This window comes from Staurois parvus, unplaced genomic scaffold (genome assembly GCF_062004578.1).
Source record: "Staurois parvus isolate SC_StPar_1 unplaced genomic scaffold, SC_StPar_1.0 ptg000011l, whole genome shotgun sequence".
Lineage (NCBI taxonomy): Eukaryota > Metazoa > Chordata > Amphibia > Anura > Ranidae > Staurois > Staurois parvus.
This window is the reverse complement of record NW_028317807.1, coordinates 17,153,845-17,170,042: the sequence shown is the minus strand read 5'-3', so window position 1 is coordinate 17,170,042 and position 16,198 is coordinate 17,153,845.

Here is a 16,198-nt window from a genome sequence, read left to right as displayed (position 1 = left end):
ATTGTGGTGTCTTATTATGCTCCTAAGTTTGCTCCCCCCCCCAAACTGTGGTAGGTCGCCTGTACCTCTGCCCTGTCATCTAATATATCCCTAGGTGATCTTCACTGTCTTCCAAGGCAGCAGGATTTGGTGGGCGGTTCTGGGGGTGTGGCTGTCTCCTCCATTCCTCCCACAGACTCCTTCACTCAAAGCAGCAGCCAAGCCCTGGGACGTCTTTACCTCATCCATGCTGTACTGTCAGTGACTGAGCACACTGTCACTACATATAACCCCAGACTTCCACTACATTGCCCCAGCCTTCCACTACACTGCCCCAGCCTGCCACTACATGGCCCCAGCCAGTGGTGTATTTAGGAAAAAACAGCAGTGAGCGCTAATCCTGAAAGCGGCTAAGCACTCTAAGCAACCAATAAACTTAAAAGCAATAACATAAAAATAGTGCAGCGCTAAAGTAGTGATAAAATGACAGAAAAAAAGTCCACTAAAAGTCTTGGTAATATGAACGTATCCAGTGACAGATGTGGATTCCGAATTGGTGATCCGTGTGGAAATGGCTGGAAAACGCACTCACCAGAAGTAAGACACATAAACGCAGTGTGCATTTAAAGCTCAAGGATCTTCAATCCAGAGGGAAGTAAAGCTGGTCTGGTTACAGGAATGGTGGATCCTCCGTGAATGCAGCAACAGATCTTCCTTCTCACGATTAGATGTAGAATTCCAGGGACCAGGTTCTGCAAGCAAAAGCTCCTCAAGGGAGTTTTAGGGAAGGACACCCATAGTGAAGTAAGTAATAAAAGGCAGCTTTATTCAAAATAATGATATCCAATTCAATGCAGGTAGGTATCAAAAAGATGTGTCGGCAAGACAACTAACCCTGACACTTTGAATAGTGGCCGCCGGGCCTCCACGTGGCTCCGGCGGCGTAGCGTCTCGACGTCCAGGCTCCTCCTTACGCGTTACGTGCGCACGCACATCTTCAGAGGTATGGAACCATTGACGTGTTGACGCGAATAGGCGCATATATATAGGCATAATGACGCATGCGTAGTTACGTGTGCGCCAATGCGCAATAGCCAAGGCGCATGCGCGTGGCTCCGTCTTCCATTTTAATGGAGCTCGAAGACACTGGGTGGAAGGGCAAGAATGCCCTATAATTGACAGATGAATGTCAATGAAGTCAAGTTCAACAACGGTGTAAAGTACACCCATTTAAAACAGTCTGATGTGGATCTATGTAAAATATATGTAAAAAGAGGCGCGATAGCACCAATATGTTGAACTTATTTCCAATTAAATAGTATATCAGTAAATATATACATGCGTCATTATAACTTTGCAACTTAAAAATGGTCAGCATTCAACAAAGACATCATATGCATAAAAATTAAGGAAAAAGTTCCTAAAGGGTGAAACTAAAATAAAATAAAATAAGAAGGCTGCAGAACTAAATCTGCACCAACCTAAGAAATAATGACACATATGTGAATCAATGAGAGATCATGAAAAGTGCTAAGGTAGAGACGCATGTGAAAAGGTCAAACCATGCGTCCATAACATGCATCTAAAACATGGAAAAATGGGGAGAAATTAATGGTTTAAAATACATCATCCATTAGCAATAAAGCAGTTAAGATCTAAATCTATATTTAGCCCCGCTGGATGGGAAGTACCCAATTCAAAAATGTGTTTAGTCTCCAGCTGGGAAACTGCTCTCACTTTATGTGTACCTCTCACTAAGTGACTAAGTCAATCCCCACAAACTTGAGTGATGTGGGATCTCTATGATGAAAACGTCTATAATGTAGAGATAGAGAATGGTCTTTATAACCTTTTCTGATATTGGCAATGTGTTCCCGAAGGCGATCTCTAAGCCTCCTGGTGGTCCGGCCAATATATTGTTTGGAGCACGGGCATTCAAGTAGATATACTACAAATTTGCTGTCACAACTAATAAATTTATCTATTTCGTATGTCTTGTGTGTTTGACTGGAACTGTAGGAAAAGATTTTCTTCTTTCTAATTCCATTGCACTTACAAGCGATGCACCTGTTACAGGGGTAAAAACCCTTCATATTAAACAATGTGAGTGGTTGAACCGGAGGGTTAATAATATTAGGAGATATTTTATCTCTAAGAATGGCTGGTCTCCGAAAAATTACTTCGGGTGTATCAGGAAGTATGTTATTCAAAACTGAATCCGATTTTAATATGTTCCAATTCTTCTTGATGATATGTTTAACTGCTCTATGTTGGACAGAGAAGGTAGTGATAAACGGACAGAAAATGTCATTCATTTTCTTGGAATTGGTACCTAGGAGTTCCTCCTGGTTAATCTGGGTAATATCTAGGATAGTGTTATCTAGGGATACCCCATTATAGCCCTTCTCCAAAAAACGTTCTTTCAAAATATCGGCTTGTATCTGAAAGTCTGAGGTGTTAGTACAATTTCTTCTCAGTCTTAGCAACTGTCCTTTAGGGACGTTAGCAAGCCAGCTGGGATGGTGGCAACTATCCAAAGGAATATAACTATTCCGATCGGACGACTTGAAAAACGTTTTGGTGATAATTTTATTATCTACCCTCATCAAGGTGAGGTCTAAAAAGTTAACTTCTTCATGACTGTAATTGTAGGTGAGTCTAATGTTTTGATTGTTGTAATTCAAAGTTGTGAAAAAATTATTTAGTGATTGTGCATCCCCATTCCACAGCAAGAGAATATCATCAATATATCTCCTATAGAAGGCCAATTCTGGCCAGTCCCTGGAATATATAATCTCTTCCTCCCAGAAGGACATACAGTCAGGTCCATAAATATTGGGACATCGACACAATTCTAACATTTTTGGCTCTATACACCACCACAATGGATTTGAAATGAAACAAACAAGATGTGCTTTAACTGCAGACTGTCAGCTTTAATTTGAGGGTATTTCCATCCAAATCAGGTGAACGGTGTAGGAATTACAACAGTTTGCATATGTGCCTCCCACTTGTTAAGGGACCAAAAGTAATGGGACAGTTGGCTTCTCAGCTGTTTCATGGCCAGGTGTGTATTATTCCCTCATTTTCCCAATTACAATGAGCAGATAAAAGGTCCAGAGTTCATTTCAAGTGTGCTATTTGCATTTGGAATCTGTTGCTGTCAACTCTCAAGATGAGATCCAAAGACCTGTCACTATCAGTGAAGCAAGCCATCATTAGGCTGAAAAAACAACACAAACCCATCAGAGAGATAGCAAAAACATTAGGCGTGGCCAAAACAACTGTTTGGAACATTCTTAAAAAGAAGGAACGCACCGGTGAGCTCAGCAACACCAAAAGACCCGGAAGACCACGGAAAACAACTGTGGTGGATGACCAAAGAATTCTTTCCCTGGTGAAGAAAACACCCTTCACAACAGTTGGCCAGATCAAGAACACTCCCCAAGAGGTAGGTGTAAGTGTGTCAAAGTCAACAATCAAGAGAAGACTTCACCAGAGTGAATACAGAGGGTTCACCACAAGATGTAAACCATTGGTGAGCCTCAAAAACAGGAAGGCCAAATTAGAGTTTGCCAAACGACATCTAAAAAAACCTTCACAGTTCTGGAACAACATCCTATGGACAGATGGGACCAAGATCAACTTGTACCAGAGTGATGGGAAGAGAAGAGTATGGAGAAGGAAAGGAACTGCTCATGATCCTAAGCATACCACCTCATCAGTAAAGCATGGTGGTGGTAGTGTCATGATGTGGGCATGTATGGCTGCCAATGGAACTGGTTCTCTTGTATTTATTGATGATGTGACTGCTGGCAAAAGCAGCAGGATGAATTCTGAAGTGTTTCGGGCAATATTATCTGCTCATATTCAGCCAAATGCTTCAGAACTCATTGGACGCTGCTTCACAGTGCAGATGGACAATGACCCAAAGCATACTGCAAAAGCAACCAAAGAGTTTTTTAAGGGAAAGAAGTGGAATGTTATGCAATGGCCAAGTCAATCACCTGACCTGAATCCGATTGAGCATGCATTTCACTTGCTGAAGACAAAACTGAAGGGAAAATGCCCCAAGAACAAGCAGGAACTGAAGACAGTTGCAGTAGAGGCCTGGCAGAGCATCACCAGGGATGAAACCCAGCGTCTGGTGATGTCTATGCGTTCCAAACTTCAGGCTGTAATTGACTGCAAAGGATTTGCAACCAAGTATTAAAAAGTGAAAGTTTGATTTATGATTATTATTCTGTCCCATTACTTTTGGTCCCTTAACTAGTGGGAGGCACATATGCAAACTGTTGTAATTCCTACACCGTTCACCTGATTTAGATGTAAATACCATCAAATTAAAGCTGACAGTCTGCAGTTAAAGCACATCTTGTTTGTTTCATTTCAAATCCATTGTGGTGGTGTATAGAGCCAAAAATGTTAGAATTGTGTCGATGTCCCAATATTTATGGACCTGACTGTAAATAGATTGGCGAGACTGGGGGCGAATTTCGCCCCCATAGCCACACCCTTTATTTATAAATAGTATCTGCCATCGAACCACATGTAATTCTTAACCATTGCAAATTCAAGTAATTCTATAATGAAATCTATATGCGTAGAACTAAGAGGGCTCTGCTGTCTTAGGTAGCATTCTGCAGCTCGCATTCCATCTGCATGGTTGATGTTACTATACAGTGATTCAACATCTGCTGTAACCAATATTGTAGATGGAGTGATGACTGCGTCTTTAATGGCATTTAGGACCTGTTTAGTGTCCTTGAGATATGAGGGGGTGTGGACTACTAGTGCCTATATATATGCGCCTATTCGCGTCAACACGTCAATGGTTCCATACCTCTGAAAGATGTGCGTGCGCACGTAACGCGTAAGGAGGAGCCTGGACGTCGAGACGCTACGCCGCCGGAGCCACGTGGAGGCCCGGCGGCCACTATTCAAAGTGTCAGGGTTAGTTGTCTTGCCGACACATCTTTTTGATACCTGCCTGCTTTGAATTGGATATCATTATTTTGAATAAAGCTGCCTTTTATTACTTACTTCACTATGGGTGTCCTTCCCTAAAACTCCCTTGAGGAGCTTTTGCTTGCAGAACCTGGTCCCTGGAATTCTACATCTAATCGTGAGAAGGAAGATCTGTTGCTGCATTCACGGAGGATCCACCATTCCTGTAACCAGACCAGCTTTACTTCCCTCTGGATTGAAGATCCTTGAGCTTTAAATGCACACTGCGTTTATGTGTCTTACTTCTGGTGAGTGCGTTTTCCAGCCATTTCCACACGGATCACCAATTCGGAATCCACATCTGTCACTGGATACGTTCATATTACCAAGACTTTTAGTGGACTTTTTTTCTGTCATTTTATCACTACTTTAGCGCTGCACTATTTTTATGTTAGTGGTGTATTTAGGGTTTGTGCTGCCCTAGGCAACAAAAAATTGTTTGCCCCCACAGACACTGACCAAAACCACCCCTCGCCCTCCCGGAGAGAAAACCGGACATTGAGCAACAACACCCCTGCCCCCCACCCGGGAGAGCCTTCCACTACCCCCCCCCATGATAGAGAGAAAGACACTCATCTTCACAGCCTCAGTCACTTATTAATATCAGTGTCATATCACTATTATATAACTTTTTATTATTTATTTGAGTATTAGAGCACTGCTTATTATTATAATAATATAATATGTTGATTTGTTAATTATTATTATTAGCGCTTCACTGTTCATATATAAAAAATTACCTAACTCCCAACACTATAGATGATATCTCCCTCTAACTCTCTGTGAAGCCCACAAATCAGTAATCAGGGAAACTTGTATCAGCCTGGCAACCCACCTACGTAGGGAAAGAAAGTTGCTGCACTGACGTCTAGATGCTGCGTTTTAACAATCCCACGTAGCATTTCAGGCAGACCCTTCCCTCACCCACAGGCAGAAACTAGAAAAAGCCCAACTAGAATTAGACGTTTCCTGAAAGTCAGCAGAAAAGGCACTCCGCAGATCCCAGCATAAGATCTACATGACAGCTAACAAACCGGACACATTCCTAGCCTTGTCTCTCTGCAGACTAGATCACACCCATAAATCCATCCGCCTAAAAATGGCCAGAGATACTCTTGCAACCCCCTACACATCTTGATAGTATTCCGTAGACACCTCACAGACCTATACACATTGAAAACCCTATTTGATTAATTCTTATCATTGCGTCTTAATAGGGTTATAGGGTCCCTCATCCATAAAGTAGATCAAGTAGGTTTCATTCCATTGAGACAAGCTGGAGATGGTGTTTGTCAGGGAGTCCTATTGGCCCATGCAGCCAGACATTGCCACATCCCCACCTGCTTTGTGTCGCTTGACATTACAAAAGCCTTTGACGCAGTCTCTTGGCCCTATTTACATTATTCCCTTCGCCTCTGGGGCTTCAAGCCCACACTTCCTTAAATGGATCTCCTCCTTATATGCAAATCCATCGGCATACTTGAAATATGCAGGATACAAAGCTGACTCATTCCCGATGTTACGATGGACATGCCAAGGCTGCCCACTATCCCCACTTCTCTTTGCCCTGGCCATTGAACCCCTCGCCCGATTGATACGCAACCACCCTGGAGTTTGGTGGCCATCACTACAAATTAGGCCTTTTTCATAGACATTATGGCCCTGATTCACTATTGGGCGTGGGCGCATATTTATGGGCTTAAGCCCAATTTTCATGGGCGTCCGTCCATTTTTGACCCTGCAACCTAATTCACTATTGAGCAGAGCCCATAAGCAGACGCCCAATCTAATTCACAAAAAGACACACGCCCGGAATCAGACTCACAAAAGCAGACTTGCTAAGAAGCAGTCTAACACCATGAAAAATCACTGTAGAGACATGTTCACTTAGAAATTTGCTTTGCCAAATATCAGGACTTCACTTTAAACAATATCTGCTATTTCCAAAAAAATTAAGAATGTGTTAAAAAACGTTTTTCTCAAGGAAATCGACACAGTAAGAATCTAGATGCCCGTGCAGTGTCTTTGGCAGATAGAACTGAGCATGTGCAGAACACATTTTAGTCCTCTGCCATGGGCGTTTGCTTTTTAGCCACTGACTAATAGTGAATCTGATTGTGGATTCCTCTGACAGCCGGCACTCGGTCGCGACTACTGTGTTTAATAAACAGCATTAAGCATATCTTCATGTAATCTAATTAGATTTCCTTCGTTTTAGTGATTATATTTTTGTTTCTTATCCTTTATAATTATTTCTGTTATGATTTTACTTATTTTGAAGGTCTAGATAAAATTTATTTTGAAAGCTGAATGTAAAAATAAAGGTCCGCAATAAAAAAAAATAAAATAAAAATAACAGCGTGGGTCCCCCCTCTCATCCATACCAAGCCCTTCGGGTCTGGTATGGATATCAAGGGGGAACTCCATGCTGAAATTTAAAAAAAAAACAGCGTGGGTCCCCCTCAATACGTGAATGATTCTGTGGTACACGGTCCGCAGACTCATTCACAAAAAACTAAGTGTGTCCCCCGAAGTAGATCCAACGTCAATCACGGCGGCGGCGGCGGCGGCGGCGGCAGGGACCCGAAAAAAGAAAAAAAAAAAAGGTTCCGCTCCAGTCCGAGGCTTCCAGCCTAGTGAAGAAGAGGCTAGCTGACAGTTCTTATATAGGTATGGGGCGGGGCCAGCCGGGCACATCATCCCCGCCCCTTACCTATTTGAGAAATGTCACCCTGTCTCTCCACTGAGGCTAACTAGCTGAATGCAGGAGACAGTCTGACATTTCTTATATAGGTATGGGGCGGGGCCAGCCGGGAACAGCAAGCATGTGACATGGGGCGGGTCACTCGGATGATGTCCCCGGCTGGCCCCGCCCCATACCTATATAAGAACTGTCAGCTAGCCTCTTCTTCACTAGGCTGGAAGCCTCCGACGGGAGTGGAACTTTTATTTTTTTTTTCGGGTCCCTGCCGCCGCCGCGATTGACGTTGGATCTACTTCGGGGGACATTGTTTTAATAAAGGACTTGTCAAAGACCCTGTACTGTGTTTTTTTTACACCACACTTAGTTTTTTTGTGAATGAGTCTGCGGACCGTGTACCGCAGAATCATTCACGTAGGGGGGGGGGGCGGGATCTGGGGGCCCCCCGCCCGCAGACCCCCACAACCACCGGCCAGGGTTGTGGGGAAGAGGCCCTTGTCCTCATCAACATGGGGACAAGGTGCTTTGGGGGGGGAGCCCCCCCTGCCCCAAAGCACCCCCCCATGTTGAGGGCATGTGGCCTGGTATGGTTCAGGAGGGGGGGTGCTCGCTCGTCCCCCCCCCTTCCCTGACCTGCCGGGCTGCATGCTTGGATAAGGGTCTGGTATGGATATTGAGGGGACCCACGCTGTTTTTTTTTTTACATTTCGACGTGGAGTTCCCCCTTAATATCCATACTAGATCCGAAGGGCTTGGTACAGATGGGAGGGGGGACCACGCTTTTTTTCTATTATTTATGCAATAAAGGGAATTATTTTACATTCAGCTGTCAGTGGGGAACCCCGCTGACAGATGAAACATTAACTCATGGCTGTCGCTCCTACAATCCCGCATGAGTTATGTTATCAACTCATGCGGCGTTTTAGTAGTGAAAACCAATGCAGCGCTCATGTTTCAGCTGTCGGCGGATTTCCCCACTGACAGTTGAATGTCAAAGTATTGCAGGGATTTAGAAACAGTTCTTTAAATAACTGGCGTGGGGTCCCCCCTCCCATCCATACTAAGCCCTTCCGGTCTCGTATGGATGTTAAGGGGTACCTCCACGCTGAAATTAAATAAAAAACAGCATGGGGTACCCCCCAAAATCCATAACACATACTTATCCGAGCATGCAGCCCGGCAGGTCAGGAAAGGGGGGGGGGGACGAGCGAACGCCTCCCCCCCTCCTGAACCATACCAGGCCACATGCCCATACCAAATTATTCAAACATTTGTAAACAGACCAATTAACTGAAATGGTTTGGCATTTGTACCCCAAATATGACGTTCCCTGAGGCGTTGGTAAACCGAGGTACGCCTGTATTAGTATTGCAATCCTTTGTATTGGGATACATAGAACCATCATACATGTGAATTGGCAACATAGCACAACATTTGTGTCACATTGGAGATATCTGGCTAGTTAAACTGACCATGCCCAGGGACCTAGGATTGATTCACAGCACAGAAATACAGGCTGGGTTAGCAATGTAGCTCCGTGGGTTAGTGGTTAGCACTGCTGCCTCACAACTCTAGGGTTGTCGGTTCGAATCCCAACCCCGGCGAGGTAGTAGCATGATCTCCGTGTGTGGCTGTCTTCACATACATGTTCTGGCAACATCTTTGCATTCTGTCTAAATGATCCCTAAAATGTGAATTAGAATGAGGCCTTGTCTGTTGAAACACCTTCAAAGGTGCACCTTATGTGAATGTCATACAATGGTATAAGATAAGGGCCTGAATCACTAATAGATTTGATAATGATGGTTTACACTCCACCCACTTTTGTGAAGGATTTGGCAAGCAAAGAGCTGACAGAGAGAGAGAAGAGTGAGACGAAGAAGAGTGAGCAAGAGATACATATGAAGAGTGATAAAGAGAGACATTCAGAAGAGTGAGCGAGAGAGAAGAGCGAGCCAGTGAGACGAAGAAGAGTGAGCGAGAGAGAAGAGCGAGCCAGTGAGACGAAGAAGAGTGAGCGAGAGATACATACTGAGGAGTGATAAAGAGAGACATTCAGAAGAGTGAGCGAGAGAGAAAAGACTCGGTTGGTGAATCCACACATCAAACTTGTCACAAATCCTGGCGTGCATTTTTCCCCCAAATGCATAGCAGACCCTTATCCCAGCAGGCAGGTACCGCACGCCTTCAAAGATTTATTTCCTTTGTTGATTTTCCTGCTTCGCTCACACTATATGCAATTGAAAATTACTCTTTAAGTTGCCAATTTTACTGTGTTTTCTAGAGAATTACTAACTAGTTGTGTTTTCAATTGTGTGTAGCATTGCGATTTCTATTTGAGTCTAGATGTTAAATTGCTAATAAATGGCCACAATTCTCAAATACCTTTGAACTCTCGCTGCAACAAATGGTGTATGTTAATACACTCACATTCATTATATCCAATATCAGGTACGATGTCAATGCACAAATCGCACCTGAAATTGCACACCCTGGATGTGACTTGTCATGTGATTGGCATGGCCAGCAGCTTGCTCTTTGCATGGCAAATTGCACCCAATGTTACTGGGGGCCAACACCACTGTCACATCTAATCCGATGCGGCAATTGTGCAACTTACAGTGAAGTTGCACGAGTTCACAATCCAATTGGATGTGAACAGAGCCTACAGTGGCCAATAGGGTGCGACTTGGTCTACGATTTGCAAGTCGCCTGTCATGCCAATTGCATGGCAATCGCAAACAATGTTACTGGGGGCTACCCGGTCACATTAAAGCAGATTTCTAAGTGGTGTTATTGACACCACAGTCACATCATGTGACTTGCATAGAAGTTGCATGATTTCAAAGTCGGGGTACATGGTGATTTCAAGTGCAATTTGCAAGACATTCGACATCGATCTCTCAGCAAATTGCATGAAAAGTAGTGTATTCATTACTCTATTATTACTTGCGGCTCCTACCAAGTTTGAACCACAACAATATGAACGCTCCAATAGCGTGCTCATTGAGTGGGACTTGGCATGTGATTTGCACAACATGCAAGCTGTAAATCGTCTGCAAAGTCGCACCCTATTGTCTGCTATTAGAGTGACCACATGGGTGCGTTTCAAACACTGATTTCTATAGTAGTACATGTACTACTTTAGTGGCAATTTGCATAGAGATCTGTGTCAGATGTCTTGAAAATTGCATTGAAATGGTCAACTTTACTGTAAGTTGCATGATTTGTAAATCAGCTTTGCCCAGAGTGTAATGTTTGGTGAAGTTTGATTTCTGGAGTGTTTTACCAATTGATGGGAAATTCACCATACTAGTCAAATCGATTTGTCATTTTCAGTATTGCATACAAGATGTGGTCATGTGACTGTCTTAACTCATGCGAGAATCTGGAGGGAATTGTGACCATAGTAGCAATAAAGGTTCCAATTGGGGTTCCCTTTCACATCCCTGCTCAATGTTCTGTTGTATGCTGCACACGTACATTTCACTGTATATATCTTTCTGATTTGTGGGGCCTGTATACCAAGGGTTAATGCAGGTAGGAAGCGGATTCATCAGGTGAAAACACTTTCACTGACCAAACTAAGGTCAGTGGTGGGTGTGGCTTCATTGGGTGTGGGGCCTTGTTTGGCGCGCTCCAAATACAACCTAGCTTATATAAAGATGTGCAGTAGGGAGTGATTTGGCCTGTTACTAGGCCGGGTGGTTTGTGACTAAGTCCTTGCTTGTAGTGGTTTGGGGGAGGAAGAGATTTTGTGCTGAATTGCCCCAGACACCACTCAGGCTGTGTTTGGAAGTGGGCTGGAAATGTTTGCATATTTTTGGCCTTGTAAAGTGTGTTTGTGTGTTATTGCACAATGATTGTGTTTTTTTCTCTTTGCATTGAAAGCCTCACACATGTCAATCATTTTGTTTAAAATCTGCTCTTGTTTTAATTTTGCTTGCTTATTTAGACTCCAATGCATTTTTCTGACAAACCTGCTGACAAATGTATGTGTAGGGGATTTGTAGAGGTGGGAGGGGGTTTGTAGAGGTGGGAGGGGATTTGTAGAGGTGGGAGGGGTTTTTCACATATGTCTTGTTTTCTTTATATTTTGATGTGTAGACTTTTTTTGTGAATGGATCTTTATACTAAATGATTGTGTAAGTAAACCTTATGTGCACGAAAATGTTACTTGATTCATCTTCCCCTTTGTTTCCTGCTATAACCTGAGCACACACAGTTCATTAGAAGTATCTTTAGATTGTAAGCTCTTATGAGCAGGAGTGTTTTATTTTTGCCACATCAATCCTATTTTTGTGACTCACCAAGATATTGACTGTACCTACTTGTTCCTGCTGACCAAATAAATGAAAATATATTTGATCAATAAATGTTTCACCGATGTTTTTGTGTTTATTTTATGTTCAATATATGAACAACCTTAATAGTTACTTTGTATACTTATATAATCTGCTCAAATGTAGCTTGTAAGAGCGTGAATATGCAAGTGGGTGCAAACTGGCTTTTTCAAAACCAAACAAAAAAATAAAAAACCTGCTTGCACCACAATATTATGTACTAATGAATGTCACATTCACTGTGCAGCCAGCTACAGGTTTTCTACAATTTGATTTACAGTAATAAAATAGTCCCCACTGTATGTTGATTTTTGGCCTTTGGCAACAAAGATATATTAGCCAAGGTTTAAAAAGAAAAAAATCACTAAAACACACATTCGCGAAAGCTATCATAGCCGTGCATAGAAATGAGCGATTGTGCATAGATATGCGCGATCGTGCACAAATAAACGCCAAACAGGTGTCCCCCATGGCGCACGAGCAGCTATCCTCCTGGAAGTCCGTCATCTGGTGCGCACGCACCCGGAAGTGGTTGTGGGGAGTGTAAGTGGATGACAAGTGGTTGGAGGTTTTGTGTTGGTTGAAAATTTTGATAACTTTATTGGCATTTGGACATGGCGAGAGCACAGTTCTCAACTGAGGAGATGATCCTTATATGTAAAGTAAGTGTGGCCATTGCAAATATGTTTATAACATGTGAGGGACAAGTAATTGTAATTTTGTGGGTGGGGCCTAGCAGAATCTCACTTGGTGCACATGCTACTTATCTGTACATTAGCTCCTGGGTATTGATGGGTCAATTATATTAACCACTTGCCTACTGGGTACTCCTACCCCCTTCCTGTCCTGGCCAATTTTCATCTTTCTGCACTGTTACCCTTTGAATGACAATTGTGCGGTCATGCCACATTGTACCCATCTTAAATTTGTATCAGTTTTTTCAGACAAATAGAGCTTTCTTTGGGTGGTATTGACTTGCTGCTGTGAGTTTCACTTTTTGCTCGATAAACCACAAAATAGCTCATAATGAATAAAAGTCTGTTTATATTATAACATTTGGTAAACTGGTAATTTAGCAACACTGATGTGCGTTGATGAGGCGGCACTGCTGGCCACAGGTGGGCGGAACTGTTGGGTGGCACTGGTGGGCACTGATCATCGGGGCCGACCCCTGCTTTGATAACTGCTGGTTCTCGGCAGTACTTTCCACACATTCTGACAGCGTGATGAAAGTGCAGCCAAGACCCGGCAAATGCATTTCCCGGTGATCAGCGTGTCATTGGACATGGCTGATCACATGGTAAAAAGCCGCTGTGATTGGTCTTTACCACATCACGTGATCAGCTGTGTCCTTAGGACACAGCAATCATGGAGAGCGCGTTCTGCCAGGATGTCATATGACACCCTCCCAGAGCTGCCTGGATGCAGTGTAGCGTTATTCGGCTATCTGCGGTCGCCAAATAGGTAACCAGCTAGGCCTTCATGGCTAATCTTTGAATATCTGGACATGTATACTGCGTATAATGCATTACATTCTACAATGTGTTGGTGTACATGGTATAACAGTGTGCAATGCGTTGCTGGATTCTGCATGACAGTGGACAGCGTATCACAGTGTGCAATGCGTAGCTCCAGCCTGCATGACAGTGTACAGTGCATTACAGTCTACAATGTGTGGGTGTACACGGTATCACAGTGTGCAATGCGTTGCTCCATCCTGCATGACAGAGTACAGTGCATTACAGTCTACAATGTGTGGGTGTACACGGTATCACAGTGTGCAATGCGTTGCTCCATCCTGCATGACAGTGTACAGTGCATTACAGTCTACAATGTGTGGGTGTACACGGTATTACTTTGTACAGAGTATTACAGTGTGCAATGCGTTGTACACTGCAGTCTGCACTAAAGCATTTTACACTCATGCACTGTACACACTAACGCATTTGACATTTCTAGTGTGCAATGCCTTGGACAGTACAATGCATTTGCAGTATTGGTGTATGTTTATTAAGCACAGATAATTCATCTGATTTTAGTTATCAAGGAGAAGTCTTCTCTGTCCCCCTGTTTATGAGGTGGAGGACAATTGTTTTCCGAAGAGGAGAGGAGACTTTTTTTCAAGGAGATCTGTATAGATTTCCAGAGATATGTGTAGATGGTTGAGGGGCTGCATGTGATCTCCGGAGATAATTGTGATTAATGATCACCTGAGTTAAACCAGTGAATGAAAAGTGTAAAAAAACATGGATTGAAAATAATCTGCACTGACCACTGTGCTTTGTCAAGCCACATATTGGCACATTCTGGTGTCACACAGATGCGATGTGAAATTTGCAGTGTTTTCTGTGCAAGCGCTGCACCGCATCACAACCGCAACCCCTTCATGCCACCTGCTGCGGCTTTCTAGGTGAAGTTACCAACACACCAATATTGGTACACAAAGCATATTGCGATTTGCCAAATTGGATGGCATGCCTATTCACACCCATGTGCATACCCTGAAAAAGGGTCCTGCACATTTTTGGCCCGGATGCGGTGCAATTTGAGGTGTGCAAAATGTTTGTCTCTAATTGCAACGCACACAAATTGCATGTGATTTGCCCAGGAGTGCGGTGTTAGACCACAATGCATGTATGTGAAGCCAGAATAAAAGGATGTGGATTTTGTCTATTTTTACTTGCGCATGTTAACATTATGGAAGTGCGTTATTCTTCTGTTTAACATGCTATAGAAATGCAACATGCATTTGGATGTAGTGTTTTTGTATGTGCATTTTGGAAGTATTCTAAACACACATTGACCCTAGGGCCACACCATATCTTATGCAGGCCATAGATGGGTCGAAAATCGGCCGATTTTTCGGCCGAAAATAAAATCGGCCGATTTTCGGATCGTTAGTGGGCTATTTGTTCGGCCGTTTTTCGGTATTTTGGCAGATTTTTTTTTTTGGTAAAGTTGGAAAAAAACGGCCGAATTTGCCGATCGGCCGATTTTCGCGGCAATGATGGGCAAATCGGCCGATTTTTTTACTGATAAAAAATCTGCACATGAGCAGTGACCTGCAAGAGGAAGACAAAAAGAAGAAAAAGAAGAAGAGGATGATGATGATGAAGAAGAAGAAGAAGATGATGAAGAGGAAGAAGAGGATGATGATGAAGAAGAAGAGGAAGAAGAAGAGGAAGAAGAAGGATGAAAAATGAGAGGAATTCCAGTATGGCAAAAAGTGTCCCTGCAGAGAGCTCCGCTATTTCTTTGACAGTTCCTTGACATTTACAGCGGTTGCAACATTGTATCTATTTGTTTCCGAATAAAAACATCTGTATCCGAAATGGATACAAATACATTGTTGCAACCGCTATAAATGTCAAAGAACTGTCAAAGAAATAGCGGAGCTCTCTGCAGGGACACTTTTTGCCGGCTGTAGACGGGATGAAAATCGGCCGATTTTTTTTTTACCATTGCTGGTAACGTCGGCCGCTTGAACAACCGATTTTTCATTTTTTAAAAGAAAAATCGGCTGTTTTTCTCCCCGTCTATGGCCTGCATAAGCATTAGTGTGCCTGGGGGAGGGGGGGGCCTTTGGCCTTTCCAAACACAGTAGATGCTCCAAGAATGTTTCCTTAAACTCTTGAAATGGTTAAAAAGGAAAGACACTCTAGATAGCCTGCACTGAGAATTGACTGTCATGATGACGTGTCAATGATTATTTGCTCTCATTTTTCAGGAGTGGTACTGCTTGCGGTTGAAGCTGGTAGAAATCCACCTTCACGTCCTCCACTCACCTTCACTTGTGGCCAGTGGATATTTTGTGGCCGCAGGCAAGAACTGGCATCGAGGACCTGCATAATGACCCTGGCATGCCAGAGGTGGTTTGGAAGCAGCACAGCAATTTGACCATCCCTTTCCTCTATGTTGGTTTTAGGGTGCAGAATTGCTTCTCGTTCGTGAACGGACTGTCGCCGGATATCAGAGTCCCCATATTTTCAAGATATGTTTTAGCCATGTTGGCTTATTTTTATGTTATTTTCCAAGTGTGTCGCACCTAACCGCACAATAGTGTGGTGCCATGCGTATTTGTGGCTGTGAATGGGGCTGTTTTTAATAGACGTGTGTAGGTGCAACAACGTTTTCATCATGGTACCTGCGCACATCTACATAGGGCATT